A 14,504-nucleotide genomic window follows, 5' to 3' on the forward strand; every position below is an offset into this window, starting at 1 on the left:
TGCAAAGACACCTTATGCTCTTTTCATTCATTCCTTTGAATGTACCAATGATCAATTTTCATATCTTAAGCTATTTCTAATAAATGTTCAAATAGCCAATTCATTTTCCAACTGCATTTAACTTGACTAGTTGAATTCGAACATGCATGAGTGCTTCCTAAATCATGAAGTTTATCGTGATTAACTCAATACTTCTGTGTGGAATCCAAATAGATCAAACCTGGACTTGTGAATTCCGGGAAATGTCCACGTATGCTCGGGGTGAACCTTCCGCATCGCACCTTGTGATCTTAGAGGCCATCGCGAATTCGATCTCCAGTTAGCCTTTGTGGGTTTCAACTTTTGGCCTTGGCTTGCAGTCTTATGACCTTGGTCCGTCTCCCTTGTATGCGCAATTCTCTTTGATATATGGCTTCCTTGACCGAAGTTCCGACTTGCGGAATTTGCCTTGGGAAGGCCTTAGGGTTCTTATGAGATCCCCTTGACAATGGAGATTTGAGAGCTTTAATCCACCTTGAAATTCCGGTTTTAGGAAGGATTGTGTGGGCCTTACGATGATGTCCGCGGAAAAAGGGCTCTTGCGAATGGGCCTTGCAAGAATGGGCCTTTAGAGTTCTTCTTCTTCTTCCAAAAATCCAAGGACCGGCCTTGGGGGGATTGGTGGGGAAGGACCTTTATAGTCTTCCTCTTTTACTCTTCCAAAATCCCGAGGGTTAATGATATTGTGGAAAGGTGTTGAGGACCCCTCTTCTTCTCTACAAGATCTGAGCCTAGAGGGCTCGTGGAAAATCGGTGAGAAGGTTCGTCGCCTCCTTCTCTTCAGAGTCCCGGGGGTGTGTGGATAGACCTATGGCAATGTAGTAGGAAGGACTTTTGTCACCTCCTTTTCTTCAAATTCCGGGATAAAAATGGGCTGATGAAGGCTTCCCGTGTCGCCTCCTTCTCTTCAAAGTCCCCGGGGGTGTGGATAGACTAATGGGGGAAAAGGTAGTGGGAAGGGGGGCTTAAGAAGCCCCCTTAGAAGCTTCTTTAGAGAAGCTTCTTAGGAAGCTTCTCCAGCACGTGGCGTCAGGAGAGGGGTTCCCTTGTTAGGAGATGGCCACGTTGGCCTTTGGTGGATCTGGTGGTGGCCGTCAGCTACAGTCGGCGGCGCATTCAGCTGGCGGCCGCCTCCCTTCATCACCGACGTCTTCTTCACGGCTCCCCCAACGGCGGCAGCAGCAGCGACCTCCATCCATGGCCGTCCCCTTCACACGGCGACCTCCCATCCTTCCTTCACACTTTCCGTCCCCTCCTTCATGGCATTCCTCCACCCGACGGCCTTCACACGATCCTTCCCCCTCTTACGTCCGGCACGTCGACATGGTGACCTCCCTTCACACATCTTCAGCCCACGGCCGTCTGTCCTCCTTCTCCCCAAGAGGGGGTTCTTATAGGCCAAGGAGGGGAGAGGGGTCCTCCCCACGTGGTCACTTGCATGTCTCTCTCCCTCTCCCTTCACATGCTAGCCCATCCCCTTTCCCCAAGCCACACATCGGCTGGGGAAAATAAAAAAAATTTGCACTAATTTTACCTTTATCCCCTTATCCTCCTCCCAAGAGGCTGTTTTTCCGCGGCTATGCCGGTTCTCAATCTCAGCCTCGTATTTACAATGTGGCGGCCTTATTTTTGAGTATACACGGTATGGATAATGCTACCAATAATACGATGTAGGTGATACCCTTGCACAGGATTTACACAGCGTGCGGGAAGTCAATATGTACGGCACGCAGTGTGCGGAAATATTACAAACAGCCACCCTACTAGCTTTAGAGGCATCACAAGAGCAATTGGCAAACCATGAAGCACATCCAAAGGTCTAGGAATAGAGCATGAGCATTTTTTGTAGGTTTGTGGAGTGGACTTCTCTAATTGGAGTTCGTCATCATTGAGGAATGAAGTACCCTCATGAGATGGTATTCCCAAAGCCACTGGTCATGCCTAGATTTCTATGAGAACACAAGCTAGACATCCTTTGGTAGACCCTGAGAGTATATGCACATTATAGATCTACGCACATGGGAAAGATTAGCATGGTCACCGTATGCAATTGGGCCCAAGTCCACGTTGTGATCATTGCCAGGTGGTGCGATCAAATTGCATCAACTCTACAGGAATGTAAAGTTTTAACATGCTAAGACTTTACATAGTGATATGCTAACATCACATATATATTATTCAAACATAGTGTATCAAAAGAGAGACTACCTAAATAGACAATCATGAATAATACTTGACAAAAAAGAGAATGCTTATATATTAAAATAGCTTATTTGATATAGTTTATACAAGGTATCATGGTCTCTTTAGGATATGATAATTAACACAAACAAGAATCAGACCAATGAATACATTCAAAGGGATAAACTATTTACAAATACAATGCATAAGCTAGATGACCATGGCTACAATCACTAAATATGAGTGTGCGGAGTTGTATATATGGGGTGAATTGGCATTGTACTCTTGCCAAGGATGCAATCCTTATCTATTTTCGTCATAACCCTCATCATTTCCTCTCTACTCGTTTCGTTTCATAGCCTTTGCTACCTACATTGTCTTGAAGTCATTTTTCCACTATCTCTGACTAAATTGATGCCTTTCATTACTACATCATTATCACCAGCATTGATTTCCACTTTTAGCCACCAATTTGCCTCGTTCACATCCCTTCCTTGACACATGGCATGCACTGTGGACTCAAATCCATAGGATTTCATTCTTGGTTTCAGCATCTTTTAGAGTGGGTGCATCTTGGGGTACTACTAGTTGTGATGGTGCTAGGGCTAGGCCAAAGAAGGAGGCTAGGTTCAGTAGGCTGAGGATTGGAAGATGTCAATGGTAGGGGCAAAAGAAGCAATTCAAATGGTACTATTGGAGTGAGAGATCAATGTGATTCTAGTGTGAAGGCTAGGGATGATGGAAGAAGATTTTTGTAGCCAAGATTTCTAGATAGTAGGTATCCATCCAAACAGCCTAGTGAAGGTGATTCTGCTTCACTCTTTCCACTATGAGATATTGCTCTAGATCTTTAATCCATTCAATTTGGTAGTTTGCCACATCCTCAAGCAAGTAAATGCACATGACTTCAAGCAAGTCCTTAAACTCCTCTCATTGGTGAAGGTTGTGGAGATATTCTAGATGCATCATTAAGTCTATTTATTCCACACCTTTGTTGAGCTGAAGGCACCTTTAAAAATGAAGATATGGTGCATCCTCTCTTGTGGACTAACTATTGAACATCTATTGGAGGTGGTGAGATTCATGGGCTTCTACAGAGCAACCCCCTCCTCTACTTTCATCTTGTCTTGGAACTTTCCCTTGGCCAATCAACCTTTTAACATCCTATCTATTATAGTCATTATATTTGCATGCCCTAATTTTATATAGTCCAACTTTTATGGCATGTGACTTTTATGCACTTAAAATATGAGTAGTTATTGCTCCACCTTTTTCTTGGATCAAGGGATGAGTTACATGATAGATAGTTGTAAACTTAAAGGGCTTCTCCTTGGTAACCCTTGTTTGACATCAATTATCTTTCTTCTTCTGTTTTGTTTTGTTCCTTTATCCCCTTTGGATTTTGGCTTGTCACAAAATCCCTTTGACATATCTAGTGAACCCAATGTGAAACATCCACGTCAAAAACTATAGGATGCGAGATTCTTTGGGATCTACAAGTATGCCTGAGTCCATAGATGATATGTCACATCTTTTGCAAGCTTAGAATTTGTATATGATGCCAGGAGGCATATTCCACGGTGGATTCCGTGAGGTTTTACGGTGGATTCCGTAAACTTAGATGACCGGGGCTCATACGCAAAGAGGATTCTTTGTGCGAGAAGTTGATGGGGACGCCTGTCCTTTTTGGGCGTTTCATTAATTTAGTGTGTACATGGGTGATTCCATAGCGGGTGATTCCGCAAAATGCATATTAAATTAATAAACGTTTATGAGTTTAGAGTGCGCACTCGTAATAAATTAAGGTTAGGATTTATTTCTAACCAGTTGATTTATTTATGTAGCTGAAGATTGCTAGGTATTCACTTTTGTCGGTTTAATTGTGTTATTTTACTAACGATTGTGAATGCTTCAGTTGATGTGTAGAGATAGCAGTAGTGCGGAGGAAAGCATTGGAGTCTAGCGGGTTTTCGACCTTTCGACTATATTTTGATAGGCGCCACGCCTATATTTTGATTATGTCTATAGAGACATCGACTATTTATTATTATTTTGTATGCACTTATGCGCCTGGATATGTTATTTTTATTTGGACATTGAGATTGGGCGTGCCAGACTCTTTGGGCACCGTCCATTAGCTTTATTTTCCTATTTTTGGTAGAAAGCAAACTCAAAAGCTAAAAGCTTGTCATATTTTTGTAATTGGGCTATTTTTGAGCAAAAAGATTGGAAATATATATTAAATACATGCTTTGTGAAGCGCTCACACAAGGCATGGGGGAGATTCAACCCAATTTGTCTCTTGTCTCATGTCGTGCTTGTTTTTACATTGGTTTTTGTGCTAAAAAGTAGAGTGCTTTGTTCTTGGGGACCTTTGGGAATTCACTACGTGAGCTACCTGCGTCCGATCTGCGCACCAGTGGTATCAGAGCGGAGCAGAGATCAAGGGCTTCCAATCGCTACCAATCTCGGGCGAAGGCGGAGCTCCAGGAACAAACGGCCTCTACAGTCAATCTCGTCGCGAACCGTCGATACAGGTAGACTTCTGGCGATCAAGAACCCCTGTTTCCACTCTCAGATCGCGAAGGACCACTCTCTGTCGGCGGAGGACCACTCCCTCAACTCCATGAACAAGTCGTGATGAAACTGTGAGAAAAGCTCTTAATCCTATTAATCAAAAGCTTAATCATAAAGCTTAAGGGTATTAGAGAAGCTTGATTAGCTTCAAATCAACAAATCGATGCATCCTGGGAGGTCCGAAAATCACGCGGAAAAAAAAAACGGCCCCCCCCCCCTCTTCACGAAAAAAACGGCGGACTGTAGCTTCTTACTTAAGCTTATTAAGCTTTAAGCTTAACTAATTAAGCTTAAATCCTACTATACTCTGCAAGTTCTACTGGTCAGACAAGTCTGCAAACTCTCGGTCACGCACTCCAGAAGACAAGTTTCGCAAGTCGACACTAATCAAGTACTGCAAGTCCTGCAAATCAGCTAAGTTCAGCAAGTCAACAACCCTGCAAGTCTGTTAAGTCTGCAACTCTGCAAGTCAGACTAAATCAGAACTGACTAACGCTCGAAACTCCTAGAAGACTTGTTCGTTTGCAAAAACTCAGAACTGGAAAGTTGTTCGCAGCAAGCTGTTTTACCTATCTACAAGTTCGTTGAAGTACTTTCAGCAAACGGAGACAGAAATATTTCAGAATTTCTGAAAATTGAAGAAGAAAATACCCAAAAATACATAGCCTTGTAACCCCAAATTTGAGCTACGCTCATCCCGCTAACTGATTTTGAGTGAGTAAGGTTTGTTGAGTTTTACAGGATGACTACCCCACATATGGATGATCCTATGGCTGAAGACGACCTACCCGAGCCTACCATGGAACAAAAGCTGGATCTTATCATGCTGCAATTGGAAGAAGAGCGAAGAGCTAGGCAAGCCTTGCAAGCGCAATTGACAAAGCTACAAGGAGCGTCCACTGATAAAGAAGAACCTCAAGCTGAAGATTTGATACGCCGTACCATCGACGCCACTCTTGAAGCACAAACCATTCGCAAGGAATCCAAGATAAGTAAACGAAGTTTCAAGTTTCGCACTTTCAATGGCATAAGAGAAGGAAAGACTGTTTTATCATTCATTAGCCAGTTTGATGACTATTTCCATGAGGAAACTTATCCTGAGAAAGATAAAATCAAGTGTGTTACTAATCATCTGATAGATAGAGCATCACTTTGGTGGACTGTAGTCCGCAAGAGTATAGAATGTCCTGCTACATGGGAAGATTTCAAGAAGAAGTTCATGCAAAATTTCCTTCCACCGCAATTTCATGAGAAGGCTATCAAGCAATGGGATTTACTTCAACAACGCGATCGTGAGCCTATTCCACAGTATACAGAGCGTTTTTGGAATGCACTTTTACAGCTACGCATGCTTGAAGACGTACCAGAGACGACACATAAGCGGAAGTACATGTCTGGACTTCTTGGACATTACTACGCTGAGGTGAATATGTTCAAGCCTGCTACCCTTGAAGACGCCATCTCCTTAGCTCACGACACTGAAGATAAGTTACGTGGAAGAGATCGACGACCACAGCCATTCCAAGCAAACGGTAATTATGGATCTAAACAATTCAATTCAAATTTCAGAAGGTTTAATCCAGGTCGCTTTTCACCACCATCTTTCCGCAAGAATTGGCCTAAACCACCCGCATTACCATCCACTGTCAATCCAAATCCTAAGCCTATCCAACAAGCAAATCCAAATATACCCAGACTCCCAGCCATTGCAAATAATGTGACCAAAGCCAAGCCTATCGTATGCTACAAGTGTCACCAGCCAGGCCATCTCGCAGCAAATTGTCATTCAAAGAAGCCATCAGCACATATCAACTACCTTGGAGCTATGGACGAAGACGAGCATGAGGATATGCCGGATTTCACTGAAGAAGAAGATGATCCTACTACTACTTCCGACACTTTACCAGGTATGCCTACTTTACATTCATTGTTGACTATGAAATGTATGGTGCATGGAAAAGAAAGAATTATATTGCATGATGACGGTAGTACGCATGACTTTATTTCAGCAAAATTGGTAAAGGAATTGAAATTGCATACTGTACCTACGCACTATCGCATAAAAGCTGCATTTTTAGGTACTAGGTACAATGGCACACAAGAAGTTCAAGATTTAGAAATTCAAATTGGTCCATATATTGAAAGAAGAAACTTCTTAGTTGTCCCATTACAGTCTAGCGACATTATTCTAGGAATGCCATGGAGACACCAACATAATCCTAATATAGATTATTCCACGCACACAATGAATATAAATTTTCAGGGAAAATCTATTACCTTATTTGGTATGCATGCATCTCATATGTTTCCACTGCTTTCGCATACTCAAGCAAAACGTGCACTACGCAAGAATACTAAATCATATCTCATTTGGGTGAATGAATTGCACGCAAAAGAAACTCATATGCACCCTCAGCATAAGGAATTTCTTGCATATTTTAAGGACTGTTTTGCAGAAGACCTACCACCAGGTTTACCTCCATCACGTCCAGAAGACCATAAGATTGACCTAATACCTGGCACACAACCACCTTGCAAAGCCCCATATAGGCACAATCAAATAGAGCAAAAAGAAATCCAGACTCAAGTAGAAGAATTACTAAATAGAGGTTTAATTCGACCTAGCAGTTCTCCATTCGGTGCACCTGTGCTCTTAGTCAAGAAAAAGAATAATACTTATCGGATGTGTATTGACTACCGAGCATTAAACAAGATCACTGTAAAGAATAGGTATCCTATACCTAGAGTTGATGACCTTATGGACAAACTGCAAGGATCTTCTATATTTAGTAAAATTGACCTTAAATCTGGATATCATCAGGTGAGGTTAGATAGATCTGACATATTTAAGACTGCATTCAGGACACAGTTTGGCCATTACGAATTCTTAGTTATGCCATTCGGATTAACTAATGCACCTGCTACTTTCAGTAGAATGATGAACCGTATTTTTCTAAAATATCAGTATTGTGTGATTGTTTTCTTTGATGATATTTTAGTGTTCAGTCAAAGTGAAAAAGAGCATTACGAGCATTTATCAATAGTTTTTCAATTACTGAAAGAAAATCAATTGTTTGCAAATCCTGACAAGAGTGAATTCTTTAAGACAGAAATAGAATATCTAGGTCATATTGTATCAGAAGAAGGAATAAAAGTTGATCCTAAGAAAATTGACGCAATATTGCATTGGCCTATTCCTAAAAATGTACATGAATTACGCTCATTCCTTGGTCTTGCTAGTTTCTATAGGAAGTTTGTACGTAATTTCTCATTACTTGCTTTACCACTGACCAAACTTCTTAAGAAAGGCATTGTTTATCAATGGACTGAAAACCAGCAGAAATCCTTTGATTTACTTAAACGTGCATTGACCAATGCCCCTGTCCTACAATTGCCTGACTTTAACAGACCATTTTTTTTAGTTGTGACTGATGCTAGCGGATCAGGAATAGGAGCCGTGTTAATGCAAGATAACCATCCAATAGCATATTCTAGTTCTAAGCTGAAACCCTCTGAGCTTAAATATTCCACCTATGACAAGGAACTCTTAGCAGTTGTTCAAGCATTGAAACAATGGAAGCATTATTTAATGGGTTCAGAATTCATGATAAAGACCGACCAGCAAAGCATTAGACATCTACTTAGCCAACCCCAAATTTCTGACCGTCATATCAAATGGGCTTCATTCATTCAAAGTTTCCATCCTATCATTCAATACCAACCTGGAAAAGAAAATGTAGTTGCCGATGCATTAAGTAGAAGACCTGCAATTCATAACATTTCTATCATATCTTTTGATTCTTTGATTGCTATGAAAGACACATATCACCATGATATTACTTTTCATTCTGATTGGCAAAAATTAGTTCAAAATAATTTCATTCCTGTTGATTCATTGTCATATAATGATGGATTCATGTTCTTTGAAAAGAGACTGTGTGTTACTATTCCATTCCGACTTGTTTTAAATGAAATTCATTGTCCCCCATATCAAGGTCATAGAGGTATCATTTCTACATTACGCATGTTAACTGAAGATTTTTATTGGCCGCATATGGATGCAGATGTGTCTAATTTTGTTTCTGAATGTCTGATTTGTCAAAGAATAAAAAGACATCATGGTAAACAGTATGGGTTATTAATGCCTTTATCTATTCCATCTAAACCTTGGGAACATATATCTATGGATTTCATTACTGGATTACCAAATACTAAATCTAATCATGACATGATTTGGACAATTGTAGATAGATTTAGTAAGCAAGCATATTTCATTGCATGTAAGAAAACTTTAACAGCATCACAAGCAGCACAATTATTTTTGAAAACTGTTTTTACTAACCATGGATTGCCGAAAGTGATTATTTCAGATAGAGATTCTAGATTTTGTAATAATTTCTGGATTACACTGTTTGCAAATCTAGGCACAAAGATTGATTTCTCATCTGCATTTCATCCAGAAACAAATGGACAAACAGAAGCCACAAATAGCACTATTTTAGATCTTTTACGTGCATACACTATCTCTAAACCTCAGACATGGGATACTCATTTACATTTATTACAATTTGCATATAATAATACACCTCACACATCTACAAAGAAAGCACCTTTTGAAGTTATTTATGGATATAGATTATCTACACCTGTTGCATCTTTGTCTAATAGAATACAAAGTGCCGATGATATTGCTGTTATGCATAACACTATTTTTGATGAGGTAAAGGATATGATTGCTAAAGCCCAACAATCATATACCAAACAAGCCAACAAGAAAAGACAAGCCATGAATTTCAAAGTTGATGATTATGTTTGGCTTAGAATAGAAAAGCGTAGACTGCAAAGTGTAGATAAACATCCAGTTGTCAAATTAGCCCCTAGATTCTACGGACCATTTAGAATCATTCATAAGATTAATGACAATGCATTCAAGTTAGAACTGCCATCACATTGGAAAATTCATAATACATTTCATATTAGTTTATTGAGACCATTTAGAGGACAATTACCTATCCACCCTGTCTATGAAAACCCACCTTTATTAGAAGAAGAGACTGAAATCCTTGAACCAGAAGCCATTATAGACACTGATTACATGACCACTAGAACTGGCCGAAGGTACTCTAGATATCTCGTGAAATTTAAGAATCATCCTGTAGAAGAAGCACAATGGATGCACGCTAGAGACCTAAATGCTTTCCCCACTCTGTTAGCTCCACATTGAGCTAATAGCAATTGAGGTCAATTGCTATCCCACCCCGGGGATATGATGCCAGGAGGCATATTCCACGGTGGATTCCGTGAGGTTTTACGGTGGATTCCGTAAACTTAGATGACCGGGGCTCATACGCAAAGAGGATTCTTTGTGCGAGAAGTTGATGGGGACGCCTGTCCTTTTCGGGCGTTTCATTAATTTAGTGTGTACATGGGTGATTCCATAGCGGGTGATTCCGCAAAATGCATATTAAATTAATAAACGTTTATGAGTTTAGAGTGCGCACTCGTAATAAATTAAGGTTAGGATTTATTTCTAACCAGTTGATTTATTTATGTAGCTGAAGACTGCTAGGTATTCACTTTTGTCGGTTTAATTGTGTTATTTTACTAACGATTGTGAATGCTTCAGTTAGTGTGTAGAGATAGCAGCAGTGCGGAGGAAAGCATTGGAGTCTAGCGGGTTTTCGACCTTTCGACTATATTTTGATAGGCGCCACGCCTATATTTTGATTATGTCTATAGAGACATCGACTATTTATTATTATTTTGTATGCGCTTATGCGCCTGGATATGTTATTTTTATTTGGACATTGAGATTGGGCGTGCCAGACTCTTTGGGCACCGTCCATTAGCTTTATTTTCCTATTTTTGGTAGAAAGCAAACTCAAAAGCTAAAAGCTTGTCATATTTTTGTAATTGGGCTATTTTTGAGCAAAAAGATTGGAAATATATATTAAATACATGCTTTGTGAAGCGCTCACACAAGGCATGGGGGAGATTCAACCCAATTTGTCTCTTGTCTCATGTCGTGCTTGTTTTTACATTGGTTTTTGTGCTAAAAAGTAGAGTGCTTTGTTCTTGGGGACCTTTGGGAATTCACTACGTGAGCTACCTGCGTCCGATCTGCGCACCAGTATATGCAACAACAATAGTAACAACATTAAAGAAAATTATAGTAGTATCTCTTCTTGCTACATTATTAGCAAATAATGCAACATACACAACTGCCAGCTAATGCTCAGTATGAGAATGCAACAGGAAAAGCTATGGAAGCTATGGTTAATAAAGGAAAAAAAATTTATGCTAGGAATGTCTCTAGTTACCTGAAAGTGTGTGAGGCATAGATGGATTTCTTTGGAGTCTCGACACAGTTGATATGTAAAGGATAATGCACTGTGATGATTCTCTCTAGTGATTTCTCTAGAATTCATTAGACACAAGCCACCACACAGATAGCATTTAAGATTAGAGAGATGGAGAAACCATGCATTGCTTTGTTAGATCATGGATAGGAGATAAATATTATAGTTTATAGTTTGTATGAGAGTGGGAAGTAGCTTGTAGATGTTGAGCATGGATAATGGATCAAAATTGCCAACAACACTGCATGTGAGCTTTATGCAACACGACTGAGTATGAGGGTGATTGTAGAAGTTGTTCATGAATATTACCATTTTTTTATGTAGGACTCATGTCCTTATGATGTTATTTTGGGTCATCCCTTTATCTTCACTCATTGAGGCATGGATGGAAAAGAAGGACATAGATTATGGTTTTGCATATACATGAGCTTTGAACTAAAGAAGGGAGAGAAGTGGTGTAGTTTATGACAATTTGTGTGAAGTACCCAAGAAATAGGGATACCTTGCAAGATTCTCCTCTCCCCACAAGAGAGCCACATTTTCACTAAGTACCACTATCTTATGGGATGACAGTGGTAGAGGAAGGAAAAAGCTCTCGCCTCCTAGTAGCGATGCTTTCTGTTCAGGTTTTATTGGTCTTACATCTTAGAGTTCTATTTGTTTCCAAAAGGTTGTAGGGTTTCCTAGAGCTACTAGGTAGTATGTATGAAAAAGAGAGAAAGAGTTGCAAAAAATATGTTTATTATTGAATGATGAGTGCATTCATGGATTTTATGATGGGTCGTCTTGTGCAAACATTGTTACACAGGTTGAAGACGTGCTAAAAAATGAGGTGTAGAGTGATTTTAGTTTTGTGCATGGGCATGTATCATGAGATTTTTGGATTTATGCAATAGAAAGGATTACATGCTGAGTCTATTCAGCAAAATGGTGTGAAAATACATGGATCTAGAGCATGGCTATGGTGGTTCAAAGACGGGAAGAAGACTCATGTAGACATAGACTTAGACACTGACTATCACACAAGTGAATTAGGTTTCAAGATTGAGACTTGAACTCATAAACGCAATCTTGTGTGTGGACAATGACACAGACACTTTACTAGAAAGAAAAGAGTACTATCATTGCATTAAGAAAAGGAAGCAAGTACAATGCTTTATAGGAAAGTAGGAAACTGCAGTAGGCACCACTGTGCATATGGGATAGGTAAGCCTGCATGTCCTTGGCCCTGAAGCTTCATACAAAGAGGCTGTTAGTAAGTGTGATTGCTGAATCTCAACACCCCTCCTCAATCACAACTAGAAAGGCACAAAGTGTGTAGAGGCTATAATGAGAACCACCTCCAAAGTGTGGGCACACCACAAACATGGTAGACACCAGAGGCTGTCGCAGAAAAGGCTAAGTGTGGGCACCAAAACATGATGGACATCCAGAGGCTATAACAAGGGCCTCACAAAGTGTACAGGGACTATAGTGCCAGGTTACATGAGGAGTTTACAAAGCTTATGACAAGAAGCATTAGGGCAAGGAAATACAAGGCTTTTAAAAGAATCTATCAGAGTAATGAGAGTAGAAGGACTGATGAGGCTTGTCCTTCTGTTCCTAGTGGTCTTCATCTTCATCTTTTAGTCCATGGTCTTCTTGTTCTTTCACAGCTGCAAGATAGGCCTTTTGGGACCTCTTCCTAGCATGACAAAACTTCTCAGTGTGTCTGATCCTTTTGCAGAAGTCACAGAAGAGTGGTTCCTTTTTACCTTTGTATCTGTTGTTTACATATAACATTTGTTCATCCTTTGAAGTGCTAGGCTCTTCTTTGCTTTTAAGTTTCTTTTCTTCCTCTAGCAGAGAGGCTTTAATATCAACAAGTTGAGGATTAGGCATATTGGTTAGAGTGGTTGATACATTATCATAGGCAGGATGCAAACTTTTTAACAAGACACCAATACAAACATCTTCATCCATTTTTAGCTTTATCCCTGCAAGTTGAGTAAGCAGGCTTTCTATGTAGTTCAGATGGGATGCCAGGGATGTATGAGGCTTCATATCAAGTTGGAAAAATTCAATCAATAGATCATACTTAGACGACTTTGACTGTGCACCAAATAAGGTATCCAATTTGTCCCAAGTGTCATGGAACGTGTCACAGGTATCCACATGATGGATGTAGCTGTCATCCAATTCCAACTTAATGATGGCTTGTGCCTTGTCATCATTCTTCTGCCAAATAACTACAAGGTCTGCATCTCGAGGTTTCTTTTCTTTGCCATTTGTGATGGCCCAGAGTCCCTTCTTCATCAGGATGAGCTTGATGCGGGTTTGCCAGGTGTAAAACCCGACTCCCTTGAACTGAGCATTTGGAGAGTCTTTTCCCATGTTGGATGGCTGGAGCAACAGCAAATCAGCTCCAAGATTCTCAGATGTTATAAGTCAAGGAGCTGATTACAATGTATCAAGAGACACAAGTAATGGTAGTGTGAAGACACACTATGTAGAGACTTGATGTTGAGCTTGAATCTTCCTTACTCGGGGTCGTTAATCCTTCTTTAATCTTCTCAGGTCCTTCCCCTCCTTGATTTGGTGCTGGGACAGTAGATCAGAGCGGCAGTGGGTTGCTCCAGGTGGCAGGAGAGAGAAAATGATGATATTTTTGAGCTTTGATAAAATTGGCTATGGCTGACAGTTTAGGGTTTTAGACAGGGCCCTGGTTTTTTGCAGATTGCAGGAGCTATGGTTGATCATTTCCAAAACTTTTTTTATGGAAATGTAGCTCTTTTCAAGGCCTATCAAAACCCTATGATCTTCGTCATCATCGCGACATGTGCAGGTAGAATTCGACGTACGAACAGCAAACGGCACAGTTTGGACAGCGAGCTTGTATTCACGCAATGCTGGAGTACACGATGAGCAATGTCAAACTTTGATGTGGTACAGAGGAGCGCCTAGGGTAGAGGAGAAGTTCTCCAGAAGAAAGTACTCAAAGATATGCTCTGATTTGAGAGATCCAGAAGCTCCAAGGAGGCAGGGTGCAGATTTGGCTATGGTAGACAAGAAGCTCAAGTAAGGGTAAAGTTGAAAATGAAGTCCTGAGTTGACAGTGAGCTGGGTAGAGATTATCAGAGGTGAGATGAGACTAGAGAGGCAGTGCCATGCTCAGTTGAGCTCTGATACCATGTGAAAATACATGGATCTAGAGCATGGCTATGGTGGTTCAAAGACGGGAAGAAGACTCATGTAGACATAGACTTAGACACTGACTGTCACGCAAGTGAATTAGGTTTCAAGATTGAGACTTGAACTCATAAACACAATCTTCTGTGTGGACAATGGCACAGACACTTTACTAGAAAG

The sequence above is a fragment of the Lygodium microphyllum genome, chromosome 19 (genome assembly GCF_053477565.2).
Source record: "Lygodium microphyllum isolate KBCC chromosome 19, Lygodium_microphyllum_v1.1.10, whole genome shotgun sequence".
Classification (NCBI taxonomy): domain Eukaryota; kingdom Viridiplantae; phylum Streptophyta; class Polypodiopsida; order Schizaeales; family Lygodiaceae; genus Lygodium; species Lygodium microphyllum.